Source organism: Chiloscyllium plagiosum, unplaced genomic scaffold (assembly GCF_037043375.1).
Source record: "Chiloscyllium plagiosum isolate Xiang-an unplaced genomic scaffold, Cpla_swu_hap1 HiC_scaffold_12, whole genome shotgun sequence".
Taxonomy (NCBI): Eukaryota; Metazoa; Chordata; class Chondrichthyes; order Orectolobiformes; family Hemiscylliidae; genus Chiloscyllium; species Chiloscyllium plagiosum.
In genome coordinates this window covers 33906015-33918002 of record NW_028270150.1, presented here as the reverse complement: position 1 = coordinate 33918002, position 11988 = coordinate 33906015, and the positions used below count along the sequence as shown (strand labels likewise).

The following is an 11988-nucleotide window of genomic DNA, read 5'->3' as shown; positions in this document are numbered from 1 at the left end:
GATAAATAAAGTTAAGTATACCATATGCCTTCTTAACCATCATACCTACCTGTCCTGCTGTCTTCAAGGATCTATGAATATGTACAGCAAGCTCCCTCTGATCCTCTGTCCTTCCTAGGGTCTTAACATTCAACATGTACTCCCTTGCTTTGTCAGTCCTCCCAAAATTTATCATCTCACACTTTTCAGGATTAAATTCCTTTTGCCATCATTTGGCAGATCTGACCAGTCCATCTACAATGCCCTGTGATCTAAGGCTTTCCTCCTCACTATTTACCACACCACCAATTTTAGTCTTACCTGCATTCTTACTGATCAAACCTTCCACATTTCACTTCTTGATCATTAATGTACACCACAAACAGCAAGAGATCCAGAGCTGAACTTTGTGGTACAGCACTGGACAACAGGCTTCCTATCACTGAACAAAATTGACCACCTCCCTCTGCTTCAAGCCAATTTTGGATCCAATTGCCCTGAATTTCATGGACTTACAGCTTTCTATTTATCCGATATGTTTTTTCCTCCCTGTAGTATCCTTGTTTTAATCAATTTATTCAGACATATTACCCCATGCTTCAAGGACAGGTGGACTTGCACTCAGACCTCGAGTTAGGGACACTACTACTGCAACAGGGAGGGACACAAACCCTCTGATCCCAATCCCCAAATATGTGGTTATCTCTGTACACCTTTTAACATGGCCAGGGAATGTTTGTTGTTTTATTTCTCCTTCTTAACATTTACCTTTTTTTTCCAGATCACTTCATGCTGCCTCATTGCAGGTTTCCTAAAGCCTTGCGGCTTCATGTTGCCATTTCTGACCTGCCTTCGGACATAATTTAACTGTACACTGATGATTAGCAGTGAAGTCTTCACCCATTTCCACATTCTCAGCCACTTTCTGATCGGACAATCATGTACGACTGTCAGCCTGGCTCGAGCCTCATGTAGCTTGAAGGAACAAATTACAAATCCTTTCTCCTCTCCTCTAATCACCTTTAAATTGCCCATTTTACCCAGGGTATTGACTCACTCTTTTTAGCCTCTATTGTTCACCGGCATGTGTTGAACTGGCAGATACCACTCACCATTCCTGATGAAGGGCTTTTGCCCGAAATGTTGATTTCCTTGCTCCCCGGATGCTGCCTGGCCTACTGCGCTTTTCCAGCACCACTCTAATCTAGATTCTGATCTCCAGCATCTGCAGTCCTCACTTTTGCCTAGATACCATTCATCATTCTGCTGTTATCTCCAGTTGTTCCCCGTTGCATCTCTCAGCCACTATAACCCCCTGCCCAATGTCAATTAATTGCGCTTCTAACAGAATACTTGCCAATAATCTGAACAGGGAGAAAGTGAGGACTGCAGATGCTGTCGAGTGTGTGGTGCTGGAAAAGCACAGCAGGTCAGGCAGCATCCGAGGAGCAGGAGAATCGACATTTCGGGCATAAACCTGATGAAGGTTTTTCCAGCACTCGACAATGATCTAAACAGTCCTTGTAGAATAATAGTTTATATTTGCAAAACAGTCCACACCTTTTTGAACCCATCTGTCCGTGTGCTGTCAGCATCGCTTCCCTGACCCTGACATTACGCTGTGGGATATTAATAGACAGACGATTAAAACATTTTGTCTCTCTGTTGGTGGAGGCGTTAATTCTCAAGACTGCAGGCGAATCGACTCGATTAAAATCCACAGAGAACTTGAGACAAACCTGCTCATATCCTGCAGCATGCAATCTATATCGAGTCATAGAGATGTAAAGCACGGAAACAGCCGCTTCGGTATATTGTACCTTTTGTACCCGAGAGCAAAGTCCATCAAGACTCGATCTTTCATTCCTAAAGTTTGTTCCACCAGCCAGTGTGATCTTGAACTGTGCTGTCATGACCAGCACCGAATGCACTGGTATCAAATTCTCCAGTCATTTTAACCCTCAGTAAGCTTGCAGACACAGGGATTTGATACCCACAGTAAGCATCAATAAATTCGAATGTAGTGTTATTTTCAGGCTTTAAAGCGACATTTCAATCCCTTATTACATTTTAATTGCGCTCGTATCATTTTATTCCTCTGCTGACCCCTGGCAAGAAAGCGATGAGTTCACGTGTACCAAAATCTTCACCCAGCCTCCGGACGGATTTTGGATACAGTGAGTGCACAACTCCTGTGTGCATCCCGTCGTTTGGTAAGTGACATATGATTTTATAAATTGCACTGCAAATGGGACCATGCTGATGTCTGTGCTCCACTCAAGCCTCATTCCGATCAATTATCTTCCAGATAATTTCCACTTATAAACGGAGAGCTTACAACTAACCATTGAATATGGGAATTGGAGCACTCTGCAGAAAACGAATTACATTCGAATGCTAAGAGAAGACTGTTTAATCAGCCACAGATTCATTAACGGAGCGTAAAGGAAGGTGAACTCCGTGTTGAGCGTGGGTTTCCAGTCGCAAATGCCTAAGGTACACATATTCGGGAAATATTTTTTAAATTCCTTTATGATGCTATAAGCAGTTATTGATTTGGTCAGAGTTAAATTTCAAATGCATTATTGCTGACACCACCATCAAAGGTTGCCAGAACGGAATATTTGATCTTCATAACCAGCTACATTTCTCCAAATGTCCAAAGCTGATTACGGTCGTTGTCATGGAAACACTGCTGCTTACAAAATAACCGCGGGGTGGGTGGGGGATCCTTACAGAAAGTATAACTCAGGAAGATGAGGATATTGGGGGACGATTGTCGGAGTCTAGTGTACATAATGCCACACTATCTACATAAACCGAATCAACAGTTGTCCGTTCAGAAGGATGTACTAAATTATTAGCTGAATTGACGATGCAAAGTTTTTGTCAGGCAGATTGCAGAGACTGAAATCTGAGATGGAATCGGATCTTTCCCTACATACAAGGGGAAAAAAAAATGAAAACCATCTCGCAAATGCCCTCTAAGTGCGGTGACTAACACCGCTGTTAAAAACATTATTACCAGCCTGCCCCCGTCTCCCCTCCCCGTATCGGCATTTCTCTGTGTCTGTCCATCACTTCGTGAACCGCGAAAAAAAAACGCATCTCGTCAACTTTCGTGTCGGTCTTCGGGTCTTATAGTGTGTACAAATGGGTGATCACACCGCGACTCGGTCGGTGACTTGTCAGTCAAACCGGAACGTGGTGGTGGCTTTGCGCCTGCTCCCGGCACCAGAGGGGTATAACAGTAATCACTTCACGGTCACATTGACAAGCAGTGAACACCGTCTGCCTGATGCATCGCTAACCAACAAGGCCGGTCAGCCAGGGCTCTTCCAATCTTCTTGGAAAACTATAACTATGTGAGCTTCCAGCTGCATGTATTTGATGCTCGGTATTGTGTGGGCTTTAATATATACGGACGGGAGTGGGGGCGATGTATTTCTGGATATCCAAGCAATTAGAAAGGTTTAATGTTCTCCTGCGGGCGAAACAGGTACATGTGCAAAGTCCGCATCTCTGCTGGTCTTTGATGAAGTGGACACCTGATCGCCCGGTAGTTTGTTAATTTTTGCAAAAGTTCTGTACGCATATTATGCTGAACATGTTCGAACTCCAGCGCATGTGTTACCATTTAGAAATGTGTTCACTTGTACCAGCGATTCACGAGCAAAAAAAAAGTTAATTAGGAAGACGGGGCTTCACAGGAAGTCGCCTAGACTTGGAGCTATCTCATTCTTATATTGGCAAAAATGCAAGGCTGTATCTGAAAAGGGATAGGCACAGATCGGGTTGATCACCTCTCACTTTTGCATTAATGTCTCTGGTCAAAGATATTTAAAGATGAATCGTGTTGTGTTGGTTGAATGCAGGTTTCAATTTCTCCTAATGTATGAATGGTATTGTTTTCAATAGTCGACATACAGTCTGCCGATAGAGAATACTTGCTGCCTAAGTGATGAACTGATTGATATAAGGTGTAATTTGAAATTGAAGTAATTCAAACACTGCTCAGGGTTGAACAAGGAAATGGCTGATCTTATTAATGGTAATTCGAGTATGTCTGATGGGAACATTTCATCCTCTGCATGATCTTTGTATATTAAGTATTTCATTGAATCTCTTCTTTAACAAATCGCCCTTTCTACATATTCTTTTGTGACATGACAAACCTATTGAAGCAATAAGATAAGCACACAGGAAATAAACGTCAATTTATCAACCAGCTTCATCTTTTCGGGCAGAGAGGAAATTAATTTATCAACCATTGTTCTGCCCTCGTTCTAATTAATCTGCCACATTTTGTTTTAACTTCGCTAATTTAACTATCTATTCCCACCCTGGGCATCTGTCTTCTAAAAATCAGACAGCACCAGGTTAGAGTCCAATAGGTTTATTTTTTAACTTTGTCCACTCCAGTCCAACACCGGCACCTCCACATCATTTCTCATTCTATTTCCACATTTTCATTGATTCTTCTAGCACTTCCTTGGCAAAGGAATTTTTGACTCAGTCCTCATTGAACTCAATGCAGTTTGACTTTGTGATGAGTAGACGTAAGGGCTGTAAGGTTAGCAAATGTTTAGCAGGAGCGGTCATTAGAATTTCTCACAAACCGACTTTTTTAATATTCAATTGGGTCCGATGCTGTTTGTACCAAACTGTGCGGCTGAGAGCGTAAATTGTACGGTAAGTGCAGAAAATCCCGAACTAATGGAGCTCGAAATTGTTCTTTTCCACCCACTCTTCATATGGACAGAATCACTGTTTGGACTTTGTGGATAGATGTCATGGATAAAGATGGTATTTTACCATCTTAGTTCCTTAGGACTATAAGCATAGTCATTGGCCTGTGTAGATATATCTTAGAAATCTGGTTAATTTATGAATTAACCAGTAAGGGAATCAAGGGTTACGGGGAAAGCCGCAGGAAAGTGGAGTTGAGGGTTATCAGATCAATTTTAAAAGGGAAACTGTCCCCAGCCGAACGACTGTGATTAAAGTGGATATTGTAGGAGGAAGATAGTAACAAATATTCAGGGTCTCTTTGGCTCCAACTCCAATATCATGTAACAAGATGTGATTCTATAATTTTGTTTGTTTTAATGAAATATCATTTCCTGATTTGTAGCTGGACATAATAAGCATCAAAATTGGGCATTGATTTTATTTAATGAAGTTGTGCATTTTACTGTAGGTTTTAGTTATTAATTGAAATGTCTCACCCGAGGCTAATGTTAGTGGTTAAAACCCATATAACTATTTCAGAACGCCACTCCCAACAATTTATAAGTTCGCTGATCAAACTATCTGCAACATGTGGAGTTGACTACTGTGGGTAGATTGTTATCATTTATGACTTATGTAACAACTTTTGACAAATCCTGCTTTTTTCTACACTTAGCAGAAGCTCCTGTATACATACAATGCTAACTTCTGAGTGAACTTCAGCCTCAAGAAAACTTTGATTGCTTTTCAAAAATATACATTATTCATTAAATTTGTAAATGTATGATGCAAAAATTTCAACTTGAAAATTATAAGCAATGCTACACAGAGAGTATGTTCAAACTTCAAGTGCTTCTATACAATTTCAATAGATTCAACATTTACAAACGTACTTATTAGTGCAGAAATTGAACTTTCAATCCAATCATTTTGTCTTGCTATTTATACAGAAGCTTCACAGAGCCTCATCCTATTCCATCTGCTACAACCCATGCTTTGTTAATGATATGAAAATTGATAGAGTCTAAAGAATGCTTTATTATTAAATATTATTTCTCATTCCTAAGGATATAGCAAAAACAATTCAGTACAATGGATAAAAAATTCACATAAATCTTTCTTGTGTGCATCAGGAATAAACAAAAACACACTGAAATAAGAACATTGCAACTTTCTATATCTTTCATTGCCATTTATTCATGATTAGAAGTCAGAATTAAGATTTCTGAAGACGATTACCTTCAGTTACCATCAGTGATCATTATTGTTGCTTTGCTATTCTTCTCCAGAACATTATTCTAATGAGAGAAATAAACTGACAAACATTCCCAATGTCTGTATCAACTCATTGAACTAATAGTGCTTCATTTGGGCTAATAGGGAATTTGCTATTAAGTTCCACATACTCATTAATAAGGTACATGCAATGCAAACAGCATTGTTCTGTTGGGACCATTACAGAAACTGGGCAAATAAAAGAAATTCACAATCCCACTTAGTTTTATCTTATCAAATGATTTTCTTTCTAGTTGTTGTGATTTTGAGGGAAGGCGATGTATTCCTTCTTTGAAAACTCAACTTCTTTTGAATCAGAATTCCATTAATCGAATCCACTTTGTGACTGGGTGGTCTGTTTCGTTAATGTGAAAGATCCAACCAGTCTCTCATGGTGTTGCTCAAGTTAAGTCAGATGACGCAGTGCTTTCATTGGTGTGTTTTGTATTTTATAATATGAAAGTTGATGTCATTGAAGTGACTTGTTTGTTTAGGTCAAAAGGCTAATCCATGTAGATTCTGAGATGAACTGAGGCTAATTGCTGTGACTGAGAAGAACTGGACTGCACACTCCAAGAAGCTTTTGAATTTCAAGCGGCATATCTTAAACAATGTATAAAATTTCTGCATTTTCTCTTCATAGTACTCTTTTACACTTTGAAATGAGCATTTCACAAATGTGTTTGGATATAAATTAGAATTAAGAATATGTATCTATACATGGAAAGAAAAAATAATTAGTTTTTGTGCATATGGCATGATTTTAACTTGTTTGCTGAACCAAACCATGGGTTGAATTTTGAAATGATAACACCAGCTAAAACAACAAGATGTGTAAGGGATTGAGAATTTGTGAAAATTGGCAGTAGGTTTTGCCATGGCCCAATTGGATTAGAGCGGCTCAAGTGAAACTGGATTCCTTACGATGCATCAAGCACAATGGCACAGAGGAGACCTGGGAAGGCTCCTATGCATCTTACTCGTATTTGGAACACCGACTGTGAGATTTGAGGGATGGCGGTGATATAATCCCTATGGTTGAAAGGCACAGATAATTTTTTGTGGAAGTGACTGAGATATCAGCAGCATGCATGAAAGATCATAAGACATAGGAGCAGAAGTAAGCCATTGAGCCCATCAAGTCTGCTTCCAATGAGATTGTGGCTGATCTGATAATCCTCAACTCCACTTTCCTGCGGTTTCCCCGTAACCCTTGATTCCCTTACTGGTTAAAAATCTATCTGTCTCAGCTTTGAATATACTTAATGACTCATGTTCTCTTTAACCATGAGGCAGTGCACCGGTCTCAAGAGGATAGGAGTGGCCCGTCACACTCTGATTTCATCAGTACTCTCCTGGACAGCACTTCTCAGAACAACTCACCTAACAGCACCGTGCATTTCTCTCTCTTTCCAAGTTCCTCTGGACTTCCCTATCTGAGCAGTCAACATTTACCCCCCTCCTTCATCCTATTTCCCACCATCACCCATACCTCACACCCACTCAGCATAAATATTGTTCCTTGCATTGCACACAATACAAACCTCATGCTCATAAAGTGCTTATTTTTGTTTTTGCAGGAGAAAAGCTTGCAAAACTTTGGAGAAAGACAGAAACCCAACAGGGAATAGGGAATGTGGTGGACAAAAAAAGACCTTCCAATGACAGACATAGAACATAGAACACTACAGCGCAGTACAGGCCCTTCGGCCCTCGATGTTGCGGTGCCTTGTCATACTAATCTGAAGCCCATCCCACCTACACTATTCTATGTACGTCCATATGCTTGTCCAATGACGACTTAAATGCACTTAAACTTGGCGAATCTACTACCGATGCAGGCAAAGCATTCCATACCCTTACTACTCTCTGAGTAAAGAAACTACCTCTGACATCTGCCTTATACCTATCTCCCCTTACTTTAAAGTTATGTCCCCTCGTGTTTGCCGTCCCCATACTTGGAAAAAGGCTCTCCCTGTCCACCCTATCTAACCCTCTGATTATCTTGTATGTCTCTATTAAGTCACCTCTCAACCTGCTTCTCTTTAACAGGAACAGCCTCAAGGCCCTCAGCCTCTCCTCGTAAGACATTCCTTCCATACCAGGCAACATCCTAGTAAATCTCCTTTGCACCCTTTCCAAAGCTTCCACATCCTTCTTATAATGCTGTGACCAGAACTGTACACAATACTCCAAGTGTGGCCGTACCAGAGCTTTGTACAGCTGTAGCATAACCTCATGGTTCCGGAACTCAATCCCTCTATTAATAAAGTCCAAAACACTGTATGCCTTCTTAACAACCCTGTCAATCTGGGTGGCAACTTTCAGGGATCTGTGTACATGGACACCGAGATCTCTCTGCTCATCTGCACTCCCAAGAATCTTACCATTAGCCCAGTACTTTGCATTCCGATTACTCTGGCCAAAGTGTATCACCTCACACTTGTCCACACTAACCTCCATTTGCCACCTCTCAGCCCAGCTCTGCATCCTATCTATGTCTCTCTACAACCTACTACATCCTTCGTCACTATCCACAACTCCACCGACCTTAGTGTCATCAGCAAATTTACTAACCCACCCTTCTAAGCCCTCATCCAGGTCATTTATAAAAATGACAAACAGCAGTGGACCCAACACCGACCCTTGCGGTACGCGGCTAGTAACTGGACACCAAGATGAACATGTTCCATCAACTGCAACCCTCTGTTTTCTTTCAGCAAGCCAATTACTGATCCAAACTGCTATGTCTCCCACAATCCCTTTCCTCCGCATTTTGTATAATAGCCTACTGTAGGGAACCTTATCGAAGGCCTTGCTGAAATTCATATACACCACATCAACCGGTTAACTGTCATCTACCTGTTTGGTCGCTTTGTCTAAAATCTCAATAAGATTCGTTAGGCACGACCTACCCTCCACAAAACCATGCTGACTGTCCCTGATCAGATTATTCTTTTCCAGATGGTTATAAATCCTATCTCTTATAACCTTTTCCAACACTTTACCAACAACTGAAGTGTGACTCACTGGTCTGTAATTACCAGGGTTGTCTCTACTACCCTTTATGAACAAGGGAACCACATTTGTTATCCTCCAGTCCTCAGGCACTATTCCTGTAGACAATGATGATTTGAAGATTAATGCCAAAGGCTCGGCAATCTCTTCCCTTGCTTCCCAGAGGATCCTAGGATAGATCCCATCCGGCCCAGGGGACTTGTCTATTTTCACACTCTGCAGTATTTCTAATATCTCTTCCTTGTGAACCTCAATCTCTTCTAGTCTAGATGCAAGTATCTCTGTATCTTCCTCGCCAACATTTTCATTTTCTATAGTGAACACTGTCGAAAAATATTTATTTAGTGCTTCCCCTCTCTCCTCTGACTCCACACACAACTTCCCACTATTATCCTTGATTTGCCCTAATTTAACTCTCGTCATTCTTTTATTCCTGACATACCTATGAAAAGCCTTAGGGTTAACCCTGATCCTATCTGCCAACAACTTCTCATGTCCCCTCCTGGCTCTTCTGAGCTCTCTTTTTAGGTCTTTCCTGACTTCCTTGTAACCCTCAAGCGCCCTAACTGAGTTTTCACATTTTATCCTAACATAAGCTATCTTCATCTTCTTGACCAGGGATTCCACTTCCTTAGTAAACCACAGCTCGCGCATTCTATATCTTCCTCCCTGCCTGACAGGTACATACTTATCTAGGGCACACAGGAGCTTTTCTTTGAATAAGCTCCACATTTTTAATGTGCTCATCCCCTGCAGTTTCCTTCCCCATTCTACGCTTCCTAAATCTTTCCTAATTGCATCGTAATTTCCTTTCCCCCAGCTGTAACTCTTGCTCGGTGGAGTACACCTATCCCTTTCCATCACTAAAGTAAAGCTGACAGAATTGTGATCGCTGTCTCCTACTTCCAAATCTAACACCTGGCCAGGCTCGTTACCCAGTACTTTGCCCTTGTAGGCCTGTCTACATACTGTGTCAGGAAGCCCTCCTGCACACACTGGACAATCTTTCGTACTCGTACTGTAGTGATCCCAGTCAATATTTGGATAGTTGAAGTCCCCCATGACAACTACTCTGCCTCTCTCACTCCTATTGAGAATCATCTTTGCTATCCTTTCCTCTACATCTCTGGGACTATTCGGAGGCCTATAGAAAACTCCCAGCATGGTGACTTCTCCTTTTCTGTTTCTAACCTCAGCCCATACTAGCTCACTTAACGAGTCCCCAAACATCCTTTCTACAACTGTAATATTGTCCCTGATCAACAATGCCACACCTCCCCCTCTTTTACCATCTTCTCTGTTCTTACTGAAACATCTGAATCCCGGAACCTGCAACAGCCATTCCTGTCCCTGCTCCATCCATGTCTCCGTAATGGCCACAACATCGACAGCATAATGACCACTGGCAATGCATGTCGATCTGGTCTGATGAGAAGTAGGTCTTGAAGGAAACTGCAGATCCTTGGAGGAGGATCTCAGTATCCATCCCCTCTTGCCCAGTAACGTTGCATGTTCTCAGAGAAGAAGGCAGCTGGAGCTGCTACTGTGACTGCTCTTGCTGCTCCTGGTGCTGCTGATCTTGCAGATCTTCGTGTTCTTCATCAGGAATCTGTGTGTGATAAAGTTGCTGCTCAGAGGATCCATTGAGGACCGGGGTGTTGTGGGGAGTCCAGCTGAAGGTGAGTAAAGTGCAAGCCAATTAAACTAACTTGCAAGAAACTGACAAGTTGTGAAAGCACTCTCTGATAGGAATGCCACACCCAGCCTCCCTTCTCCTTGTGCAGTGCCCAGCTCCTCATTTTTACTGAAGAAGGACTCACCTTGTCAATGCTGGCATGTTGCTGATAACTCAGGAAGTAGATGCACAGGGCGCTATAGTCAGGATACTTGTTTTTTATTCACTTGCGGGGTGTGGGCATCGCAGGCTGGTCAGCCATTGTTGCCATCCCTAGTTGCCCTTGAGAGGTTGGTGGCAAGCAATCTTCCTGAACTGCTGCAGTCCATGTGCTGTAGGCAGACCCACAATGTCATTAGGGAGGATATTCCAGGATTCTGGCCCACTGACACTAAAGGAATAAGGACATATTTGGAAGTTAAAATGCGAAGTGGCTCAAAAGGGAACTTGCAGGTGGTAGGGTTTCCAAGTATCTGCTGCCCTTATCCTTCTAGATGGTAGTGGTTATGGGTTTGGAAGGTGCTATCTAAGGTTTGCTGTCTAAGGAAGTTTAGTGGAATTTCTGCAGTGAGTCTTATAAACAGAGGCACACTGCTGCTACTGAGTGTCAATGGTGAAGAGAGCCGATGTTTGCAGATGTGGTGCCAGTCAAGTCAGCTGCTTTATGGTGTCAAACCTCTTGAGTTTTGTCGGAATTGTACACATCCAGTTAAAACATGGTATTGTCAACAACTGCATGGGGGAAATCACTATTTTGCTGAAAATCTGTCTGTGCAAAATCAAGAATTGGCAGACTGATGTTGATATATTGTGCTCTCACAAGGCATTATGTAACTATAGGAGGGTGGAGGGGTTAGTCACAGAACCCCTACAATGTGGAAGCAGGCCATTCAGCCCATTGAGTCCACACCGATCCTCTGAAGAGCATTCCACCCAGACCCACCAGCTTACTCTATCCCTGTAACCCTGCACTTATTATGGCCAATCCACCTAACCTGCACATCTTTGTGACTGTGGGAGGAAACCAGAGAACCCGGACGAAACTCATGCAGACACAGGGAGAACGTGTAAACTCCCATACAGTTGCCTGAGAGTGGACTTGAACCCAGATCCCTGGTGCTGTGAGGCAACAGTGCTAACCACTGAGCCAGCGTGCCACCCACAGTGATTGCATATACAGCTGCACCATATCTGAATCAGGAAAGCTTGATGGATTAGGTGAAACATTTCTAATATATATATATTAGAAGGAATGTGAATAAAGCAGCCTGAAGTAGTTCACATAGATTGAAGCAGCATAGCTACTGTTA

General features: G+C 42.1%; 1 protein-coding gene across 3 annotated transcripts in view; it reads left to right on the top strand.

Annotated features, from left to right (window-relative positions):
• The first annotated feature begins 1456 nt into the window (after nucleotides 1-1456).
• htr1fa (5-hydroxytryptamine (serotonin) receptor 1Fa) overlaps nucleotides 1457-11988 on the top strand; it is a 145882-nt gene continuing 135350 nt past the window's right edge. The window contains exons 1-2 of one of the 3 annotated variants that reach the window (XM_087992607.1): nucleotides 1457-1977; nucleotides 2096-3344. The gene's annotated coding sequence lies outside the window, so the exon portion shown is untranslated. Of the gene's footprint in view, nucleotides 3345-11988 lie in introns of all 3 variants that reach the window. The other 2 variants (XM_043701186.2, XM_087992608.1) reach the window with 2 other exon arrangements.